We start from the raw sequence: 23,269 nt of genomic DNA, 5'->3' as shown, positions 1-23,269 counted from the left end.
ATGACAGGGGCAGGGCCCAAGACAGGCGAGGCCTAATGACAAGAATGCAGGGTATGTTCAGTTATGTGTTATATGTTATTTTGTACTATATGTGGTTAACGGGTGGGGCCCAAAGACAGGCGGGGCCTAAAAGAAACAGATCTGTATCCGAGCGGGGCTCGAAGCCAAGCGGGGCTGTTGTAGCGGGCGTGGCTCGAGGTAGGGACGAGGCCCAAAATAGCGGGCGTGGCCTAGTATATGATGTATGTGTTTGTGCGGGGTATATGGTAGGTTGGGGAACTCACTAAGCTTCGTGCTTACGATTTTCAGTTCTGGTTTCAGGTACTTCCGGTAGCAGAGGGAAGAGCTCGGGGTGATCGCATGCCATACACCATTAATTAGTCAGCCTGAGTTGTTTTGCTCTGATAATGAAATATGTTTTGGAATTAATACTCTGAATTAATGTTATGACTTATGATATGTTTTTATGAATATGGCTTTGATAATGATTTAAAGAAAATTTTTGGTACGGATTTTTGGGATGTTACTACTTTAGTCTCCATTTTGTTCAAAACTTGTGTTGAGGAATAGTATGTGGTAAAAATAACATTTTAAAACCCATTATTGTCAAAAATATAATTCTCGCTTGATTTTTGTGAAAATACACATTTTCTGGTTTTTGAGCTTTTCCGACCTAGTTGTTGGAAATTTTGTAGAAAAATCATCGTAAGTCGAAATTTGGATCCGTAAATTTTGGAAGTTTGGAAATTTTGTCTACTTTGTTCACAATTTTTTTCATAGTTTTTAATGGCTTATAACAAGTGTGAAATTTCTCACATTCACAGGATGGTCCGAAATCATTTCAAATCTGATAGGCAGATTTTTAAAATTCGTCAAAAATTGTAGAAAAATCGTATGAAAACGTGAGAGTAGTCATTTTAAAGGTATAAATCTTAACTTTATCCATGTAAAAATGTTTTGAAAAATACTTTCATTAAGAGGGTCAAAACAGTTCAAGATTGGGCTAAAACTTTCCTGTCAAAAGCTGATTTTTGAGTATAAGTTATAGATCTTTGAGCATAACACTCATTTTTTGCTATTTTAAGTGTATAATTCCCATAAATACAAGTTTATATGTAATATATGTGATAAAAAATACTTTTCTCAAGGTTCTTATGAACATACAAGTGATAAACTCAAGTTCTTAACATGTTTTTAGATTAATGAAGTAATCAACACATAATCACCAAACAATTCATGGAAAACACACATAGTCATGCATATACACATAGATCTACACAAAGAAACTTGTACTCTCCCCCAAAATCATATGAAAACCAAAAATAAGGGGTATGAACTCACCTTTCTTTGTTGTTCTTGGTTTTAAGAAGAAATGGTAGGAGGTGATGTGATTCTCAGCCCTAACAAGCTCCTTGAAGGAGTTTTCGAATTCTATGAAGTTTAAGAGTATAGATCATGAAATATTATGAGTTAATAATAGATTTTTTTTGAAGTAATCAACAAACTAAACCATAGATCCAAGTATGAACTTACCAAAAATGATGATCTTAGTGAAAAACTTCTTGGAAATGCCCACAATCTCGAAAAATTTTAGAGGAGGATGAAGGGTTCTTGAGAGAGTTTGAAAGAAGAAATGGGGGTGGTGTTGCGGGGTGTTTTGGCCGAAGATAGAAGAAAGGGAGGGGAAAGGCTTTGCCTTGATATATGGAAGGTAAATCTTGCATGCCTAGATACATGGAAGACAATGCATGGATGTCTTCCATGTAATTATGAGGTGTCACTTATCCCTTAATCCTTCATTAATCTTTTTTTTATAAATATATATATATATTGGACCGAGAATTGGGCTAAAGAGAATGAAGAGGAAATGGTTTGGGCTTTTTTTGGCTTAGTTCGAATTTATGAAGTTTAATTATAAATTTTCGACCCATTGGGCCCATTAGGAATAAAATGAACCATTTTAGGTTCACATGGCCCAAAATGTTAAGTTTTATGAGTGTGGATCCAATTAGAACCCAATTAGGGTTTTTAGGCCCAAAGTAGTTCAGGTTGAAGGTTTATTGGTCCATTAGGCCCAATAAGAGAATCATAGTCCATAGTGAACTTGAACCGCGATGTCTAGGGTTTTTAACTCATAGTTGAACATATGAGATGTATTGCATTAGGTTTTGACCTTCATTCAAGAGTTTTGATTCAAATGGATGACGTTGATTGAACATAGGGTATGATATTCACTTAGAGTACAAGCCTTACAATAGATGATGTTTTCATGAGAATAGAATTTCCTAGCAAAAATGATAGTTGTGACATTTGAAATGTTTGAAATAAGTGGTATCAATGTTTTAGCTATATTGAAAATGATATTTTTACCTTTGATTTTTGGGTCGTTACAGTACTCCTACGTACGCGTCGCGTAAGTAGGTGAACCCACGATTTGGACATGAGCTAGTACGTTGAGCGTACTCAGAGTACGCACTGCGTACTAGCTAGGGACTAATATGTAACATCCCAAAAATCGAGTCCAATTTTTTTAACTACACTGCTGTAACACCCCCCTCCGGCACGTATCACAATATTGTCCGCTTTGGGCCACTCGACACGAGGACTTCCCAGGGGGTCACCCATCCTAGTACTACTCTTGCCCAAGCACGCTTAACTGCGGAGTTCTGATGGGATCCGGTGCATTAGTGCAGGTGAGTTTCCCTTTGTGTGAATGGGTCTAAGGCCACAATGTCGGCCCATGTAGTTATGAGTAGAAGACCCGGGGGTTAGCCCTAGGTACAGTATGCTAGTATTATTTTTAGGACGAGGTCCAGTAATAGCGGGCGGGTGCCCGAGGAATTGTTTATATGATAGTTTATACTTGTTGTCCGTGTGATACATGTATGTACCTGGTAGGGAGGTGAGTGTGGGCGAGGTCCCGTATCTCACTAGTAGCAGAGTGTGGATGGGGTTCCATATCTCATTAGTAGCAGAATAGGGGCGAGGCCCAAACTAGAACAGGAGTGAGAGTGGGCTAGTCCCGTACCTCACTACCATTAGGAGCGTGGACGGGGTCCCATGACTAGTTAGTAGCAGGACATGGGCGAGGCCCAGGATAGGCGAGACTTAGGACAAAACCAGTTGTATGTGTTAGTTATGTGTTGAGAAATGTTTATGTGTTATTATTTGTTGATGGGCGAGGCCCTGTGACAGGCGAGGCCTAAGTAAAACATATATGTATCCGAGCGGGGCTTGAAGCCAGGCGGGGCCTGGAGTGGTGGGGCCGTTGTATCGGGCGAGGCCCAATATAATGGGTGTGGCCCAGCATGTGCAGTATGTGGTTATGCATGGTATGTGGTAGGGTAGGGAACTCACTAAGCTTCGTGCTTATGGTTTTCAGTTTTGGTTTCAGGTACTTCCGGTAGCGGAGGGAAGAGCTCGGGCTGATCGCATGGCACACACCATAGATTAGATAACATGGGAATGTTTACTCTGATAATGAACATGTGTTTTGAAAACTTATACTCATATTATGTTTTGGAATGATGACTTTACTTTAAGTAATGATTTATTAAAAGAAATTTTTGGTCTTAAATTTTGGGTCGTTACAAGTTGGTATCAGAGCCTTGGTTTGAGGGATTCGGACATGCTCTCGGGTGTGTCTGAACTCAAACTGAGGAATTGGTAAAGAAGTTTTCAAATGAAAAGACAGTTTTGTAAAAAGGGAGTTTTGATAAAGAAAATAGTTTTAGAAAAGCAAAAAGAATTCTGAAAGATAAAAACTTTGAAAAGAGAAAAGAGGTGTGGTGCATACAATCAACCGAGCTCAAGTAAGTACCCCAAAATACCCATACAAGTTTATGTTTTGATTATCAGTTAATAGAACAACATGCTAGATTAGGACTAAGGATCTAGGGAGGATGCCTTATGTGCCTGTTATATGTGCTTTTGATCTGCATGTTAGTGCTGGATAGTCAGTAGTAGGATAGCCTGATTAGGTTATGCCTGGGTTTATGAGTTGTGTTGCATGCTAGTTTAGATTCTTGCTATGTGGATATGATTGCTTGAGTATGTTATGGTTAGATTTTCCCTTGTCTGAATGCTGCTTGCGTTGTGCATTGTGGGATTCTAAGTGATGGGAGTTAGCCATTAGGTGGATACGTCACGTCACATGTGATCAGGGTTGAATAATCTCAGAGTGTTGGATTTGGTCCTATTGCGCAGCTCTTGTTTGAGTCCAACCGTTGTAGGAACGAGTCTTTTACTTGAAGGATAATCTGAGCCTCGTCACATGTGATGGTATCCAGGTGATGGCTAATTGGCATTGCGAGGAGGCCTTCAGCAGCTGAGGACTGGTTTGAGTTGAGTCAAAGGTTTCCCTAGGGTAAGCCCAGGATGAGGTAGTGCTAGGAGTAGTAGAAGTAGAAAAGGGACCTGGTGGAGTCAAAGCAGTTCCTGAGGAAAGTACGGATAGATGTGGAAGGTAGTATGGGCCCGTACTACTGAAAGCAGAGGATCCGTACTCGATTCGGGAAAGGCCGAGACATGACCAGGAACCTGGTAGTGAGTATGTTTGGTCTCGCAGCAGTGAGGAGTATTCTGATAGTGGTTATGTTATATGTTTCAGTATGGTGACATTGCAAGAGGGACCAGCAGGCGGATCAGACGCTGGAGAGAGATTAGGCTCGGGTTTAGGGGCCGAGCAGCTCGAGGAACGGATGAGAGAGTTGATATCAGCGGAGGTTACGCGCAGTATTCTAGCTCAGACTCCTGTGATCTTTGGCACGGTCAAGGAGGCTATATTAGAGATTTTGGATGAGAGGCTGGGAGCCTTCCGTACTGAGATGATGGCTTTGTTGGGAGCATGTACCTTGACATTTCGGGAGTTCAGGGCTTGCGGGGCACCAGACTATCATGGGGCTAGGGACCCCATCGCTAGCAGCAGATGGTTGGCTGATATTGCCAACGCATTCCGTACGAGCCGGTGTCCTGAGGAGGACAAGGTCAGACTCGCTTCCTGTCTTCTGAAGGACAGAGCGAGGGATTGGTGGGAGGAGATTGGTCACGCTTTGGGTGATGACGCCTCGTTGGACATGATGACTTGGAGTGATTTCTCAGCGAGGTTTAGAGCGGAGTTTTCGCCGATTATTGAGGTGCAGCAATTGGCCTGGGAGTTTCAGGATTTGACGCAGACTACTGAGACTGTGGCGGAGATCACCGCCAAGTTCAGAGAGAGAGCCCTTCTTGTTCCGCAGTATGTCACGGATGAGGAGATGAAGAAGACACGATATCACGAGATGCTGAGGGATGACATCAGGGAGTTCGTGAGCAGGTCCGGATGTAAGACTCTGGAGGATATGATTTCTCAGGCCAGGGAGAGGGAAATTGATTTGGAGCAGATTCGGAAGAGGAAGCCGGATGAGGTTCAGGTAGCCGCGAGTTCGGGCAAAAGTCCCAAGGGATCGGATTCGAGGTCGAGGGATTATCAGGACCACAGTCGATGTGGAAGGTGTGGCAGGACGCACGGGGGCACGTGCAGGAGTGGTAGTGGTGGTGAGTCTGGCTGTTTCAGGTGCGGTCGGACTGGTCATTTTAGCAGAGATTGTACTGCTACCATCACTCAGGGATCAGACTTGATATGTTTTCATTGCAATCAGCGGGGCCACAAGAAGGCCCAGTGCCCCAGTTTGCTTTCAGCAGGACGGGTGATGGCACCTGCCCCTGCAACTTTGAGGATCATAGACGTCCGTCAGGGCCGTGCGGAGGCGCCTACGGTAGGAGGCCGAGCTTTTCAGATGGCTACTCTGGAGATGCGAGCAGCGCCGAACATTGCAGGTATGCGACTTCCATTTTCAGTTCTTTTATTTTGTGCATGATTATATTTTTATGGTTCTGCATCATTAGCGGTTGAGCATTTTATTTTCGAGCGGGTTCATTGTGATCAAGTTATATGCCATTTGCATACCTTGGTTATTGGTTAGTAATTAAGGGATGGGTTGTATCGAAGAAGGTTACTTTGAGTGCAGTATCCGTAGCATGCCTTGGAGAGACTCGGTATGTCTCGCTAGTTCGGAGGCGTATAAGTTTTAGAATGGACAGGTTAGATCCTTAGCTATGGTAAGTGATATGGGCATATTTAGTTATAAAATTCATGCATGATCTTAATACTTTATGTTGATTTTGTCTCATTTAATGAACAAAAGGTGCTTAATTAGATTAAATATTTCGTTTTCAGCAACAAAGACATGCTCGAAAGGAAAATGAAGCGGAACTGGCGATTGGACGCTTAGATCTTGGATTTTGAAGAAAGAAGGATGTTGCTGGACAACTTGACCCCTCATCAGTGTTTTGGCCATATCTCATGAACCGTAACTACGATTGATGAGATTCAAAATGTTCTGAAAACTAGACACAATTTCGGACGACTTTCATGTTTTGAGAAAATGCTGATTCCAAACGTACTCGGCGAGTTGGTCAGAAGTTTCACGATTCTGGACGCGCTGACTTGCCGTACACGGGTTTTAAGTGATGGACTCGCCGAGTAGGTCACTGGACTCGCCGAGTAGCCCCTGTTTTGTGAATATCTATATAAAGGGACTTTCAGATCGATACCCTAGCATATAGATGAACCCTTGGAGGCCAATTGTCGACTAAAGGTGCTGTTGGAGCGTGGGAAGCAAGGGAATCAACCCTACATTCAATTTTAAGGAGAATCAAGTCAAAATCAAGTTTACTCTTACCTAATCTCTTGTTTGAACTATGTTTTTACCAATTGATTTCGTTTTTGTGCTTGTTTCTGCTGTAATCATGAGCTAAAAACTCATAACTTCTGTTTAGGTAGATGAATTTGTGAACATGGATTAATAGTTGATTAGGATTAATTTTAATTGGTGATTATGTTTTATTAAGCTTGTTAAAGAACCTTATGTGTTAACAATAACTATTCTTCTATTAATAAATTAGTAATTAAGTTGTATGAACATCTCTTAGTTATTAATTTCATATGATTTATTGTGACCACATAGTTGTATGTCTAGGAATAACGAATGTGAAACTAGAATTAACTAGAAGACAGGTAAGTTAATGTGTGAGATTATTTGATGAACATCAGCAAGAGGTTAATTGAAGGGCCAATTTAATTAACCATTACAAGTCTTATTTAACCCGAATCAATAACTAGGAAATTCGTTAATTTAGATAACTAGCCACTGCTTGAGTTAATTTGTTTCCTAAGGATTAGTAATAGCAAACGTGAAAGTAATCATCTTAGTCGGTAGCCAATGAAGAATTAATTCGATACATTGAAATCATCCATGGGAACAAATGAGTCGAACCTAAACAGAAGTCCTCTTTATTATTGAATTTAGTTGATTTTTATTTGCTTAGCTCTTAGTTTCTTAGTTTAAGTTCTAGTTAATTGTTTAAGTTTCTAGTCTTGCAAAACTAGAGAAAACCCCCTTTCTATTATTTGTTTTATTTAGATAATATTAGCATTTATTTTAATTGTTTACCGTTCCCTGTGTTCGATACCCTACTTGCTTGAACTATATTACTAATCGATAGGTACACTGCCTTTCGTGTGTTTATTTTGTGTCTAAGTTAGTAAGATTAAAACTAGTTGGTTTTACACACATCAAGTTTTTGGCGCCGTTGCCGGGGAACGGTTCTAAATAGTTAAGTTTATTTGCTAATTGTTATTATTTTTTTATTTGTTGATTATTTTTTATTTAGTTTATTTTTATTTTTATTTATTATGTATTTTCCAAATCTCAATGCTTTTGATGCTTTTCTTGAGAAGTAGTACAGGAAATTGAGCAAGAAGATGAGGAGTGATGGGATGAAGATTTGAAGAAATTTGATAGATGGTTAGATAACATCTTGCCCAACACACAAGAACAATCTGAGTCACAAGAGCTAGAGTTAAAAGATGAAGAATTTAATCCAGAAAGAGATTTGGAGGAACTAGAAAGATTGCTAGCAGAGGGGTCAGATGAAGAATAAGAAAAACCTGAGTTGCAGGAACCAAGTTGTGGTTTGACCATTACCACGACGTGGCCCCCTGTTCTTTCGGTTTGTGTTTCGAAGCGTGGGGTGACGACTCCAACTTTGGAGAAAGTTCTGAGGCACGATCCATTTTTGATTAGTATCCAACCGGTTCCAACCATTATCAAGATTCTTGGGTTTTATGAATTCAAGCTCGTTTGGCCAATTTTTGAAGCAAAGAGCCAAATTTTACAAATTGGTCCAAAGAAAATATTTAATGCAATGGATGGATGGGCATCGAATTTATTAGAAGTTTATTAAGTTGGGAGTCTAGCTAAAGACTCGCACAAAAAGAAGCGCTTGCGGGAGGCAACCCGTCATTAGAGTTTGCTTTTCTTTTTCTTTCTAAACTTCTAGTATGTAGGGATAATTTAGTATTTTCATTTTGATTTATTTTTATTATTACTTGGTATTTGTTTTTGATCTTTTCAGAATATAGGGTGAAGGATAGAATGAACAAATAAAGCGTGAGGAAATAAAGTGAGGGGAAAGTCGTAGACGAGAAGATTAGAAGATTTGAGTAATTGTATAAGTCCGATGGTTTTAACGGTTAAAAAGGAGTTTCGTCACTGAAGAATATAAGGAGGTGTATTACCTTAATACCCTCTTTGACCTCAAAAACAGACCCAAGGAAGAAAGAAGAATTTGCACGATCAGATCCGAAAACTCGTCGAGTGCACCCGTATAACTCGATGAGTTCCAGCGAAAATTCACGATTTCTGCCCATATGACGATTCAACTCGGCGAGTCTCCACATAAAACTCGATGAGTTGCTCATTCTTTTATCTTTGAGTCGACGATTTCAATTCAAGGCGGCAAATTCTATATTTTTGAAGATCATTTCCAAGCATTTCCAAGAAGCTTTTTCCTTGATATTTTGGAGCTGTCAACCACACGAGACGAATGACACCCAAGGCATGGATGAGTTGTTCCTATGTCTAAAGTCAGCTGAAGATGGAGCTTTAAATGAAAAAGTTCAACCTTGCAACTACTATCCCAGGGGAGTTTGTTCCAATTCCCTCTTTATTTTATTGTTCTTTATCATGCATAATATGCAATGGGGGCATTGCATAAATTAAGTGTGGGGTAGGGGTTGGTTAAATTAGTTAACATTTTAGTTATAATTCTAAAATCTTGAAATTTTAGTTAAATTTTGAAAGTTTTGCATAAAATTTGCTAGGATTAATTTAGAAAATTTTGGTAAAGCAATTAGGGATCATGCTAGTATTATATTTGATGATTGCATGAAGACCCAAATGTTTAGTTGAACCTATATATGTTCTAGTGCATTTGTGGCTTCCTTATTCTAGTGAAATCATGGGACAAAAACACGACCTCGCTTAGTTTGAAGGATGCAATATGTTTAGCATCGTGTACCAGAAATGTATCCAGGAAAAATTTATCTTTAACCAATAAAGGTTGAAGTTGAGCGCCCCTGCTTAAGCATGTAGGGTTTTGAGTGGAAAAAGTGAGTTACATGTAATAAAAAAAAGAGAGAAATGCAAGAAAAAGTTTGAAGAATTTTTGGAGCATCAAAGTTAAGTATGAAATTAGAAGATCAAAAATTCTGAGGAAATAAAAAAGTTGAAGATACTAAAAATCAAACAACAAGGTGGTGAATTCAAAGAAATTAAAGATCAAATGTCAAAGAAGTGAAGAATTCCAAAGAGCTCCAATGTGGTATCATAAATTGTAATTGTCTAGATTATGTATGCTTGGGTTGCTCAACCAAAAATACCTTGAGGTTAAGAGGTTTTCTGAGGATGGATTCGGAGGGATGCATAAAATGAGCATTGTTCGGAAAAAGTGGGCGAATGTTTATGAGGATTGTGAGTATTTGGAGTATGGGGGGTTCTTTAGGAAAAATTTTAGACACAAATGCATGCATTGCGGTCTTGGCATAATGGCTGGGTTCGATTGGGATTGTTTTATATGATTATAATGTGTTAAAATTCAGTTTTTCTTGGGGGCAAGCAAAAGTCAAGTGTGGGGTATTTTGATATGGGCATATTTAGTTATAAAATTCATGCATGATCTTAATACTTTATGTTGATTTTGTCTCATTTAATGAACAAAAGGTGCTTAATTAGATTAAATATTTCTTTTTCAGCAACAAAGACATGCTCGAAAGGAAAATGAAGCGGAACTGGCGATTGGACGCTTGGATCTTGGATTTTGAAGAAAGAAGGATGTTGCTGGACAGCTTGACCCCTCGTAAGTGTTTTGGCCATATCTCATGAACCGTAACTCCGATTGATGAGATTCAAAATGTTCTGAAAACTAGACACAATTTCGGACGACTTTCATGTTTTGAGAAAATTCTGATTCCAAACGTACTCGGCGAGTAGGGTCGATTACTCGCCGAGTTGGTCAGAAGTTTCACGATTCTGGACGCGCTGACTTGCCGTACACGGGTTTTAAGTGATGGACTCGCCGAGTAGGTCACTGGACTCACTGAGTAGCCCCTGTTTTGTGAATATCTATATAAAGGGACTTTCAGATCGATACCCTAGCATATAGATGAACCCTTGGAGGCCAATTGTCGACTAAAGGTGCTGTTGGAGCGTAGGAAGCAAGGGAATCAACCCTACATTCAATTTTAAGGAGAACCAAGTCAAAATCAAGTTTACTCTGACCTAATCTCTTGTTTGAACTATGTTTTTACCAATTTATTTCGTTTTTGTGCTTGTTTCTTCTGTAATCATGAGCTAAAAACTCATAACTTCTGTTTAGGTAGATGAATTTGTGAACATGGATTGATTATTTGATTAGGATTAATTTTAATTGGTGATTATGTTTTATTAAGCTTGTTAAAGAACCTTATGTGTTAACAATAACTATTCTTCTGTTAATAAATTAGTAATTAAGTTGTATGAACATCTCTTAGTTATTAATTTCATATGATTTATTGTGACCACATAGTTGTATGTCTAGGAATAACGAATGTGAAACTAGAATTAACTAGAAGATAAGTAAGTTAATGTGTGAGATTGTTTGATGAACATCAGCAAGAGGTTAATTGAAGGGCCAATTTAATTAACCATTACAAGTCTTATTTAACCCGAATCAATAACTAGGAAATTCGATAATTTAGATAACTGGCCACTGCTTGAGTTAATTTGTTTCCTAAGGATTAGTAATAGCAAACGTGAAACTAATCATCTTAGTCGTTAGCCAGTGAAGAATTAATCCGATACATTGAAATCATCCATGGGAACAAATGAGTCGAACCTAAACAGAAGTCCTCTTTATTAAAGGGCCGCATGTAGAACTCGTGTGAGTCGGAATGGAGATCTTGAGGTCAAATAGCAAGAGATGTTTTCGTGTTAGCAGTCAGTGGTGGAAAGTGATGTAAGACTGCGGGGCGAGGCCCTTATCTCCTAGCATTTAGATAGGGATCGGGAATGGGGAATGGATGAGAATGGTATGGATTTTCCTGTATAGCCATTGAGATATGAGACCTTGGAAGAGGCCGCTCTAGGATATAGTCGGGTGAGACCCGTGGGCGAGGCCCGTATGAGGATAGTAGTATAGGTGAGACCTGAGAGCAGGGTGGCTCAGTAGTATGGTTGGGTGAAACCCGTGGGCGAGGCCCGTGAGTTTTAGCAGCACAGGTGGGACCTGGTAAGGATCTTAGCGTCTAGGCAAGGGGATCGGGGATCCCAGGAAATTGTAGTGCCAGCATGGTAGAATAGATTGAGCAGTATAGGTGGCAGAAGTATCTTCGAATGTCGCTGGGAGCGACTAGTGGTTGTGCTGGGTCAGTAATCGGTGAGAGTCGGTAATCCAGATATTGATAGGTTGGTAGGGACCAGGATGGTCTCAGTTCATTCGAAAGCCAGATAAGAATAGCAGGATTTTTAGTCAGTAGCAGTGCGGGGATGCAGAGTATGGTGGAATTCAGTTAGTCGATCGTGGGGTGCTCAACACCGAATGATAGTAGGAAGAATGCCCAGTGGATACTGGCAACGATGACCCGTACTGGGAGTGGCGGGAGTAATAGATTTGGTGAGGAAAGGGTCTTCACCGCGGCAGAAGGGATAGATGGTTATGGAGCATTGCCTTGGGAGAGGCAAGGAAAGCGCGTAAGGAAAGAAAGGGTGAACCCCTACGGGGTCAGTGCAATATTTGGAGATTACCAAAAAGATTGTCGGTTGAGTAAGTGTGTTACAGGATGTTCAGGCTCAGGATGGACCCGAGATTATTATCTGTAAGGATTGGCGTTGGTCTGAATGATTGAACCGAAGGCTAGAAAAGTTAGGCAGCTGGTGCTAGAATGGATGGTGGGGCTTGGGAGGCAGATCGTCGGCAGTAGAGTATAGTAAACTTCAAGGACGAAGTTCAGTTTAAGTTGGGGAGAGTTGTAACACCCAAAGTTTCAAAGGCCAAGAAAGGAAAGAAAAGCCCTAATTTATGGGTCGACTCGGCGAGTCCAAGGAGGGACTCGACGAGTCCGAGTCAAGGAATAAGTGACCAACTCGGCGACTCGGCCAAGGCGACTCGGCGAGTAGGGTCTGTGCGAGGAAAACCCTAAATCCGGGACTTGGAGCCTATTTAATCGCCTCATTCTTCTTCCTAGTGCTCCTTTACTGTCCCTCACACCCAGAACGCCGCACCCTAAGCCCCCATTGTGCTCATTCATGCTTTTGGCCATTTTTGAGTGATTTAAAGGAAGAAGAAGAAGTGGGAATCTTTGAAGCATCAAGGAGTGGCATTGGATTCGAAGTTTGGGGATCATTTCAGAGCATTTGAAGGTATTAAGTCGTTTCTCTCCTCCAGATTTTCCTTGGTTATGAGTTTTGGGGCTTTTAAGCCATGTTTGAAATCAATCTCGAGCTTGAGGTCTAGATCTGAGGTTGCTACCTCAGATCCATGCTTGTTTGTCTATAATTTCGTAAAGTATTAGCCCTTGAGTGGATCATGGAGTCTTTTTGCCTTAAACCCTAGTTTTTGGCATGTTTTGCTTAGATCTCCTTCTCTACACGTAAAGTTTGCAACTTTACATGTGGAATAAGCTTGGGAAGGGTAGATCTACAGTTTGGAGTCCATGCATGACTCTAAAATCCTCTGCATGTAAGGAGAACGGCAGGGACTCGGTGAGTCCTTTGAGTGGACTCGGCGAGTAGCATGAAGTTGTGGAGAAACTCGACGAGTGGGATGAGCAACTCGTCGAGTCGTATGCAGATTGCCTTGTACTCGGCGAGTCTGTTCTTAGACTCGGCGAGTCAGGGCGCGAAACCCCAAACCCTTAGATTTGAGACTCGAATCAGTGAGTCGGGTGGAGACTCAGTGAGTTGGACAGGTCTGGACTCAGAAATTGGTAGACTCGGCGAGTCATGGACTGACTCGGTGAGTCGAGTCACGAATGGAAGGAATCTGAACATTATGAACTCGGCGAGTCGGTAGGGTGACTCGGCGAGTAGGGTTGACCTGGAAGGTTGACCTTGACCAGAATTTTGACTTGGACCAGGGTGGACTTGGTTGTCTTTCGGGGGTCAGTTAGATTCAGTGTTGCATTGATATTGGTAGTTCGGGGAGCAAGGGGAGCAGGAGTTCCGTGAGTTGTCGGGCAGCAACCAGTGGGTTAGATCTGATCCCACATTGGCTTGGAAGGAGAACAAAACATCTCCTTATAAGGGGTGTGGATACCTTCCTTGTCACAACGCGTTTTAAAGCCGTGAGGGCAGCAGATCCCATAAGAACTCTGCAGTTAAGCGTGCTCGGGCGGGAGTAGTACCGGGATGGGTGACCCCCTGGAAAGTCCTCATGCCGAGTGGCCCAAAGCGGACAATATTGTGATACGTGCCAGAGGGGGGTGCTACAAATGGTATCAGAGCCAGGGCACGGGTCGATGTGTTCGACGGGGACGTCGAACCCTATAATGGGGTGTGAAAGTGGGTTAGATCTGATCCCACATTGGCTTGGAAGGAGAACAAAACATCTCCTTATAAGGGGTGTGGATACCTTCCTTGTCACAACGCGTTTTAAAGCCGTGAGGGCAGCAGATCCCATAAGAACTCTGCAGTTAAGCGTGCTCGGGCGGGAGTAGTACCGGGTAACAGCGTAAAATTTCAAACAAATTTTCACCTTTTAAAAACAATTTAATTCACAATATTATAAAACATATTGTTTCTTATATTCAACATAATTCAAAATCCCAATATCATAACATATAAATAAAACTCCGCGTGTGTGCGTACTGATCATGCCGCCACCTTCCCGCGATCCTCACTAGTACCTGAAACACATAACATAAACACTGTAAGCACGAAGCTTAGTGAGTTCTCCAAAATACCACATATAGCACATATTAGCCACTCAAGGATATAACTCTGGTAGGCCCTAACTCTGTGGACCCCCTGGTCCTAGCTCTGTGGACCTTCCGGTCCTAACTCTGATATACTCACAACATAAATCACATAGAAATAATGCAGTGCAACACATCACATAGATAACATACAAGATACTCTATCACATAACTCTGGTTACCTACGCAAGGTAAAGTATAGTGAGAAGACTCACCTCGGATGTCTCGGTAATATCTCGCTCGCGTAACACTGATCTAGCCTCTGTCTAAACACATAAACGATCATCTAAATTAATAACGACTCTACAGGCTAGACTAGATTCTCACATGTCATCTAAGAAGGCTAAAAGACCATTTTACCCTTCAAACAGTCCACAAGTCCAATTGTTGACCAAACCCTAAAAGTCAACAAAAGTCAACGATCAACCCTTTGATTAGACTCGCCGAGTGCACAATTGTGACTCGGCGAGTTCAGTCATGAACTCAAGTCCTCTAAATCCCCAATGACTCACCGAGTCACCAACTGTGTGATTAATGGGGAAAAACTATCCTACTCGTCGCGTCTGTTCTTGGACTCGACGAGTTCATGCCATGCTCAAACTCAAATGACCTCCTGAGGTAAGATCTGTTCTTCCAATCCATAGATCTGTCCTTTCCAACCACTATAACCACGTAAAGGTCTGACCTTTACACCCATGCAATGACCAAAAAGCTTCTTTGGGTGAAATAACCCCTAAAATGGCAACCTAGTGCCATATCTCTAATGGAGTAGCAAAAATCAATGTGAATAGGACTCTCTGGACCTCTTAAGGTCCAGATCTAAGATGAAATCCACCTTGGGACTTCACATACTTCGAATCCAGCCAAAGGATGCACAAGAAAACCCTAGATTCAACTAGAACACCAAATACACGAGTTTGAACACAGATTAGTACCTCTAGTAGCCTCCTCTGATGAAATGGATGATAAATATTAGCTCCTTAACCTTCCTTGTTTGTCCTCCTTCCTTCTTTCTTGCAAAATCATACTTAGAATGATTAAATAGCCCTCCTCTTGCACAACAAGCCTTCTCTCTGCTCTCTAGGGTTTCTCAGGGGTCTGATAGCCGCAAATGGTGGCTATAAGGTCCTTAAATAGGGCTCAGGCCTCGAGAATTAGGGTTTCATTAAACACCATGGACTCACCGAGTCCACGCATGGACTCGCTGAGTTCGACATTAAATCAGTCCAACGATGCGCGATCCTACTCGGCGAGTCTGAGCGTCTACTCACCGAGTCCCTCTCCAAAACTCAATATAAATGCATAAAATAAGATACCTGAGAATCCAGATGTTACAATTACATGTCTCAAAAACCATATCATCAAATAGTAATAATGTCAGAGTACAATCCCAGAAATCTCAAATGCAGAATCATGTGGGTGTGATGCGTTGCTACCCTGCCGACTCCTTCCCCTTTGACGAAGAGGTACCTGAAACCAAAACTGAAAACCATAAGCAAAAAGCGTAGTGAGTTTCCCCATCATACCTCATACCTTTACTCGAAGGTACCTGAAACCAAAACTGACAACTCTTGTTGGTGGGCCGGCATTGTGTTCGTAGACCCACCTTTACTCGAAGGTAACTCACCTTAATGTCGTGTAGTGTCTGCACTGTCCTTGGTATGAAAATCAACTCTTCTTGACTCCTCAATTTCTACACAACATCCTTTCCACATTACCATTTCATACTCATAACTCTCACAAGGGTCAACTCAAGTCCAAGTCAAAGTCAAGGTCAAAACCCTAGTCAAAGTCAACATCTGGTTGACTAGACTCGCCGAGTTGCTCCACCAACTCGTCGAGTCCCCACATCATCAAAATGCTACAACCCCCTCCCTAATCACCGAGTATAGCAACAGCTCGACGAGTTCGCCTTCAACAAACACTGGGACCTTCTTCAACTGACTTACCGAGTTCATCCTTGAACTCGTCGAGTTCATCTTCATCCGTATGAAGGTGTTTACTCTATGACTCGCTGAGTTCTCCTTGAACTCGTCAAGTCCTTTGATATTCAAGTCCATAACTAACCCCAACAGGCTGAGTTTTCCTTTAACTGAACCAAAGACCACTTCCAGAAGTCATTTTGGGGAAAACTGCTACCCGAATCGCCGAGTCCCTCTTTGTCCAAAACTATACAGTCAATTTCAGTGGGTCTCAAGGCATCTAAACCATAGATCTGAACTCCTAGGGTCCATATTATAGGTAAAGTTATGAAATTGATGTCCATGCAAGGGGTTTTTGGCTCGAAAGGCTCTAAAATGGGGTTAATATGGTGCATGGGGTTCTTATGGCGATAAAGGTGGCACATTTATGCCATAGGAATCCCTAATGGTTCCAGATCTGAAGTTCATAACACAAAATCGTGGTTGCATCCAAGAATGACTCCAAAACGCTTCCAAAAACCCTAAGTTACTCCAAAAAGAGTATCTAATGAAAGGAGAAGCAAGGCCTGGTCTTTTTACCTCCGATAAATAGGAAATGAAGCAAAACCTCTGGATCTCCTTGCTCCTTCTGAAATCCCAAGCTCCTTCTTCTTCTCTTCAACCTTCTAACTTGCACAAAATGGCACAAAGAGCTCAAAATCACTCCAAAACGGTTAGGGTTTCATGGGGGTGGTCTGAGGGTGTGTGACAACCCGAAATTTCCATTCATATGAACATTATCTATTCAATAGAAGCTAGTCCAGTTTCTGTAATTTTCAGACTTGTCCGAACAAGTTTGTGTACATTAGGGTTTACGTTTCTGGACATATCAGGAGAGTGGATGCTCCTGTAATTGTGAAACTTGAACATTGTAAGTTTCATGATGTTATAGTTCGACTTCCGGAATAAAAATATTTTCTGTCAAAATATTTCAGTACTATAAATAGATTTCTGAATTTAATTAATTCATTATTCACAATTCCAACTAGAGAAAAGCCAATTCTCTCTGACGGATCTTCGGGTTTTCATCCCGGATTGTGAGTCTACTTTCCTAAACGTGTTTCAATACTTTTTATATGCTTTATAACATCAATTATATGTCTAAACTACAAGATCCGAGAGTTTACCGCCCAACAACGTTCTTGGGGAGTAAACTCCAAAACGGAGCCTAAAGGCTTCCTAGTCCCAATTCCTTGTTAGACAACTTGTTTAGGGGTTAGTGTATAAACATTTGGTACTAAAAAGCAATCAAGAAACACAAGTTATAGGAGTTTACGGCCAAGGAACTTTCTTGGGCCGTAAACCCCTTTTTAAGGGACATAAATGCCCTAAATCACCTCCTTAAGCCTAAGGACTTTACCCTCTAATGCTTGTGCTTATTTTGGACACCAAAACACTTCAAAATCATAGATTTATAGGAGTTTACGGCCAAGAATATCTCTTGGGCCGTAAACCCCTTTTCTAAGGGTAAAATGCACCACAAACACCCCTAAGGCCTTAAGACAATTTACCTTGAACACATGGGACTTGAATGGAGAACAAAAGACATCATAATCACTCCTTAAAAGGAGTTTACGGCCAAGGAACATATCTTGGGCCGTAAACTCCAAGTAATGACACAAAAGTGTGCCTCTTGTCCCCTTTAGCCTTAGATAAAAGCATGGAAGCTATCCTACACATGCAAGGGCCTCAAATGAATTAAAACCAACACCCCATAGGATTTTACGGCCGTAAACTCTAGGGGATATGGTCCTTTGGCCGTAAACTCCCCAAAGGATCATTCCAAGGCCTTAAACTACTTCAAGTATTATTCCAACAAGGCTAGGCTTATTCTAGGACCAAGATAAGACTTCAAAACACCCAAAACCTCCATGTGAGGAGTTCACGGCCGTAAACCCATGGGTTCATGGCCGTAAACTCCAATGGGTAGGGTTTGTTGGGTGGTGAACTCATATACAAGGCCATTTGTGCTTTAAACCCCTTTTGCCTTGTCGTGTGTCAACTTAGATGCAACCATTAGGACCTATAACACTTATACAAAGTGTATACATGTTCCTAAGTGTCTTAACTTACTTTGTTAAGTTATTATTTGGCTAATTAGTTATATATATGCTTATTATATGATAACTAGGCTCGAACGTGTGAACAAGTCTCCGTTTGCCACTTAGCACGGTACCCGATACATCAATTCAATCTACTCACCACAAGTGAGTTTATACCCCTTTAATCAACCTTTGAAATACTTTTAAATGTTTTAACTACTTTATGGGGGGAATACAAGTCAAATACTTATAGTTATTACATCAATCACATGTGATTGCATTAATCACATGTGATTAATAACTAGAAAACCAATGATTTTACCACTATTCAACTATTTATCAAACTGTTTCACTTCAAATGTTTTACAAACTCTTTTTACTTATCAAATGCTTTTATTAAACTTTGTTTTACTTCTTATAAATTTCATGCCCATATATGTATATATATATATATATATATATATATATATATATATATATATATATATAAGTAATGTTTAAAGGGCTTAGGAAAGCCATCTGCCCTATTTCCTTTTCCTCGATTTGGATGTGGTCTGGTGGGATTTCGGGTGACCATCCGAGGGTTGTTTCCATATTAGTTATATATAATATATACATGTATAGACATAAAAGTACTTCCATATTCATATTTATCAGTACATCAATAGCTAGTTACCATCGGGGTAACACAATACATATACAACTATACTAGAAACAATACATATACAATGATGCTAGAAACAATACATATACAATGATGCTAGAAACAATACATATACAATGATGCTAGAAACAATACATATACAACTATACTAGAAACAATACATACACAATGATGCTAGAAACAATACATATACAATGATGCTAGAAACAATACATATACAACTATACTAGAACGAGAAACAGTACATATACATGAATACTTTATTATTGTGATTTAAATCGGAGCATAACTTAACTATCATGGCTCGAGTTGTAGCCAGAATTCTCTTAAAGGGAGAGCGTGAGTTTGCGTATAGATCTATACTGGATTGACAATCCTACACCTTGCTGCTAGCTATAGCCGGACCTGCAGGTCTGCGGGTGCCAAACGTCATTCCGTTATTACGACCATTCATTATGTCGTTGTTACTTGTCGATAGTATGGTGCAATTTATCACGTAATGCCTTAATATAAATCCGGTTTAAGGTAGTTAGTACAACAGTAGTTCTTATAATACAAGGCTACAGTACTACAATGATTTACCCATTACGTATTTTTAGTGATAACCTCACTTAAACGTTTATGTACAAACTATATTTTGTTAAATGATAGTTACACTTGGGAAATTACACACTTTTACATCAAACGAGCATACAAAACAGTTAAGCCTTGGTAGAAGGCTACTTTAATAGAAAATATAGGTTTTTCTGAGAGATTCAAACTTTTACAAACAATTGCAAACCTTTACATACATTTTACAAACTTATACTTGATACATGTTCAAACATTTTTGGATGACAAATGCCGACACTAAAATACTTATGAACTCACCAACTTAATGCTGATAAACTCTTTCAAAATAACTTGTATTCTCAGGTCATCAGTAGACAGGTACCGAGGCCAACTTTTGAGAAGATGGAGCGCATTCAAGACTCATCTTATTATTTTGATATACATTATTTTTGGTGTCTATACTGTACAAAACACGCTTGTATTAAAATTATATATTTAATGCAATGGATGATGTTGTTTGCTTATTTACATTTACTGTGTTGTGATACTTACATGACGTCCTCCGCCCCAGAACGTTTCCGTCGTTCTTGGTTTTGGGGTGTGACAGATTGGTATCAGAGCATTGTTTATAGTGAATCAAGTATATCAACCCATAAAAGATATACTAAACTATAAACCCATTTGGGATTAAAACACTCTGACCAATAGTCTATACTTAAAATACTAAAATATTTAATTAAGTATACTAGTCTACATTCATACTAAAACCAGTGTCACAACGACAAGAACAAAAGTATTACGATTGTTAAATATCACAGGTAAGCTTGGGGATATATGGTCAGTCCTGGGAATGGCATAGCCTGATCAACTATGCTGGTCCAAGGAGTGATTAGCATATGCCCTAGAATGGTTGTGATGTGTTAACAAGTCTAAAAACTTACCAACAATACTACAAGAAGATCAATAGAACCTAAACTTAAAATACTATAGGTGTATTTTGTACTACCAACTACTTGTATTCTATATCTTTATACCTCTCTTCTCGCGTAGATTTAAAGGCTGGATTCCATCACGGTGACCCGTACTTTCCAAATAAAGGCAACGCAGGATGGCTCGAAGCAGAGTCTGACGATGAACACCCAATCCTGTTGGATGATCATCAAGCTGAGGGCTTCTCAGATGGATCAGACTCTGAGCCCGAAGTCAACAACTTACCTCCAGTAGGTCAAGCCCCAAACAACAACCCTCGACCAGCTTTTCTAGGTCCCACTCCCTTGTGGGTAGATAACTTGAATCGCTGGAGTGACGAACAGGGTCAACCCTTACCATACTTTGGGGACCGAACCTTTTACAACGTCAGCAATGGTGGCTCTGCTGACCGAGCTCTACCTGTCATTATCCGCAGAATAGCTCGTTATGTCGAGCAAGGTCAAGCAGCCATCGACCGGGTCGTGGAGATTGATGCCAACTTTGGTGTCAACACAGTCCACATTCACCGTCTCGAAGAAGACATGGAACGGACCCGGAGAACCAATGAAACCCTACAGCAACATCTGGTTGCCTCTCAAGCAGAAATCATGGAACTACGAGCTCGTCAAAGGGATCATGAACGACACCTTCAAGAGGTGGTACGACAAATAAGAGAACTCAGGGTTCTCCCGAGGAATACTCATCGCCATTAGATGATGTCTAGTACATCATTATCTTTTGGGTTAAGGATTAGCCTTTAACATCTGTGCTCTAAGTAGCACTTATCTGTAAAATATTCCTAACTTTCAGTACTCTAATTAGGAATCTAAGAACCGTCAAACTTTCCGTATGGTATGATGTAAGACCTACTGTTAGGTCAATTTTCATTGAACTCGTTACATCAGTAATACCAGTATTATTGACAACTACTTACTCTATAGGAAGAATCTTTACATTTGGGTTTTCCTACACATCTTTCTGGTTATGAACACAAACACTCATTCAATTGTTGGGCTATGGTTAGTTAGTCCATGTGTCATTCGCACATTTCTTACAAATTGATTCTTACCACTTTTCTCATCTTTATAAACTTATAGTTGAAAGATGCCTCCTCGCAAATCTACCCGGAATAACCCTACACCTCCACCACCTCCGGTCATCGATACAGCAACCCTAAATGATGCCGTAGCTGCAGCAGTGGCAACTGCCATGGCACAGTATCACTCTACTGATGCCAGCAGAGGTGGAACCCCGGTTAACTCCATTCTGGTTGAAACTCCTGTGCGCTCGAGAGAGTGCTCTTACAAGGATTTCACCAACTGTAAGCCGAAACCCTTTCATGGGACCGGTGGAGTCATTGCTCTCTCGCAATGGTTCGAGAAGACTGAATCAGTCTTCGAGATTTGTTCTTGCCCTGCTGCGAGCAAAGTCAAATATGCCGCATGCACCTTCGAAGGGAAGGCACTGGCGTGGTGGAACAGCCACGTTAAATCTCTAACTCTCGTCGTGGCCAACAACATAGGCTGGGATACGATGAAAGACCTCATGATTGAGGAATACTGCCCGAGGGGCGAGATCCAGAAACTAGAGCAGGAGCTTTGGAGCCTGACCATGAAGGGCACCAACGTTGTTGCCTACACCGCCAGATTTAGCGAACCGGTGGCCCTCTGCCCTAATATGGTTCCCACTGAAGGGAAGAAGATAGAAAGGTACATATGGGGGCTAGTTCCTCCATATCAGGGGAATGTCCTATCATCAAACCCCGCTACCTTCGACAGTGCCAAGCGACTGGCACATCGACTCATTGACCATGGTGTCAAAACCTCTGCAACCACAACAACCCTAGCCATCTCGGAGCCTTCCAAACCCGCTGACACCAAGCGGAAGTTCTGGGATGACAAGAAGAGGCAGCGAGCTGCCAAGAAGTAGCAAATTGTGGCAGTACATGCTGCGGTAACCCCTGCTGCTACTGCTCCGACGAAGCAGTATGCTGGAAGTTTGCCGAAGTGCAACAAATGCAACTTCCACCACAACGGACCCTGCCGTGAAATGCAGTTCTCTAACTACAACAGGAAAGGACACACCGTCCGTTTCTGTAAATTCCCGGCGCAACCGATCACGCAAGTCCCTGGCTCTGGCGCGAGCCCAACTTGCTATGGATGTGGCGAAACAGGCCACTATAAGAGGGACTGCCCCAAAGCGAGAAATGCTGGAGGAGCAGGGAGGGTACTAGCTATAGGCCACGGGGAAGCAGTCGCTGACCCGACAGTGGTGACTGGTACGTTCCTCCTCGATAACTCCTATGCATGCATTCTGTTCGATAGTGGAGCGGAGCGAAGCTTCGTGAACCACAAATTTGCTCGCATGCTTAAACCACAACCACACGCACTGAAAGAACAATTCACAGTAGAAATGGCTAATGGAAAAACAGAAAACACCAGTAGCATATACTTAGGATGTATCCTAACCCTAGATAACCATTCATTCCCAATCGACCTCATGCCAGTCTCAATAAAAAGTTTCGACGTCATCATCGGCATGGATTGGTTGAGTCTTCATCGCGCCGACATCATGTGCTTCGAGAAAGCAGTCCGACTAAACCTTCCATCTAACGAAACTCTTATAGTCTACGGCGACAAACCTGGTGCGAGTCTTCGCATTATATCAAGTATTCAAGCACAGAAATATCTGCGCAAAGAATACCACACATTCCTTGCTCACGTCGTCGACACGAACCTCGAAACGAAAG

General features: G+C 41.2%; 1 pseudogene; it reads right to left on the bottom strand.

The window, feature by feature from the left end:
• Positions 1–2,588: 2,588 nt before the first annotated feature.
• LOC145013724 (5S ribosomal RNA) lies at positions 2,589–2,701 on the bottom strand (annotated as a pseudogene).
• Between the last annotated feature and the right edge of the window lie 20,568 nt (positions 2,702–23,269).

Source organism: Lactuca saligna, chromosome 8 (assembly GCF_052625555.1).
Source record: "Lactuca saligna cultivar CGN05327 chromosome 8, ASM5262555v1, whole genome shotgun sequence".
Taxonomy (NCBI): domain Eukaryota; kingdom Viridiplantae; phylum Streptophyta; class Magnoliopsida; order Asterales; family Asteraceae; genus Lactuca; species Lactuca saligna.
Note: the sequence above shows the minus strand (reverse complement) of the source record. Positions and strands in the feature narration are given on the sequence as shown.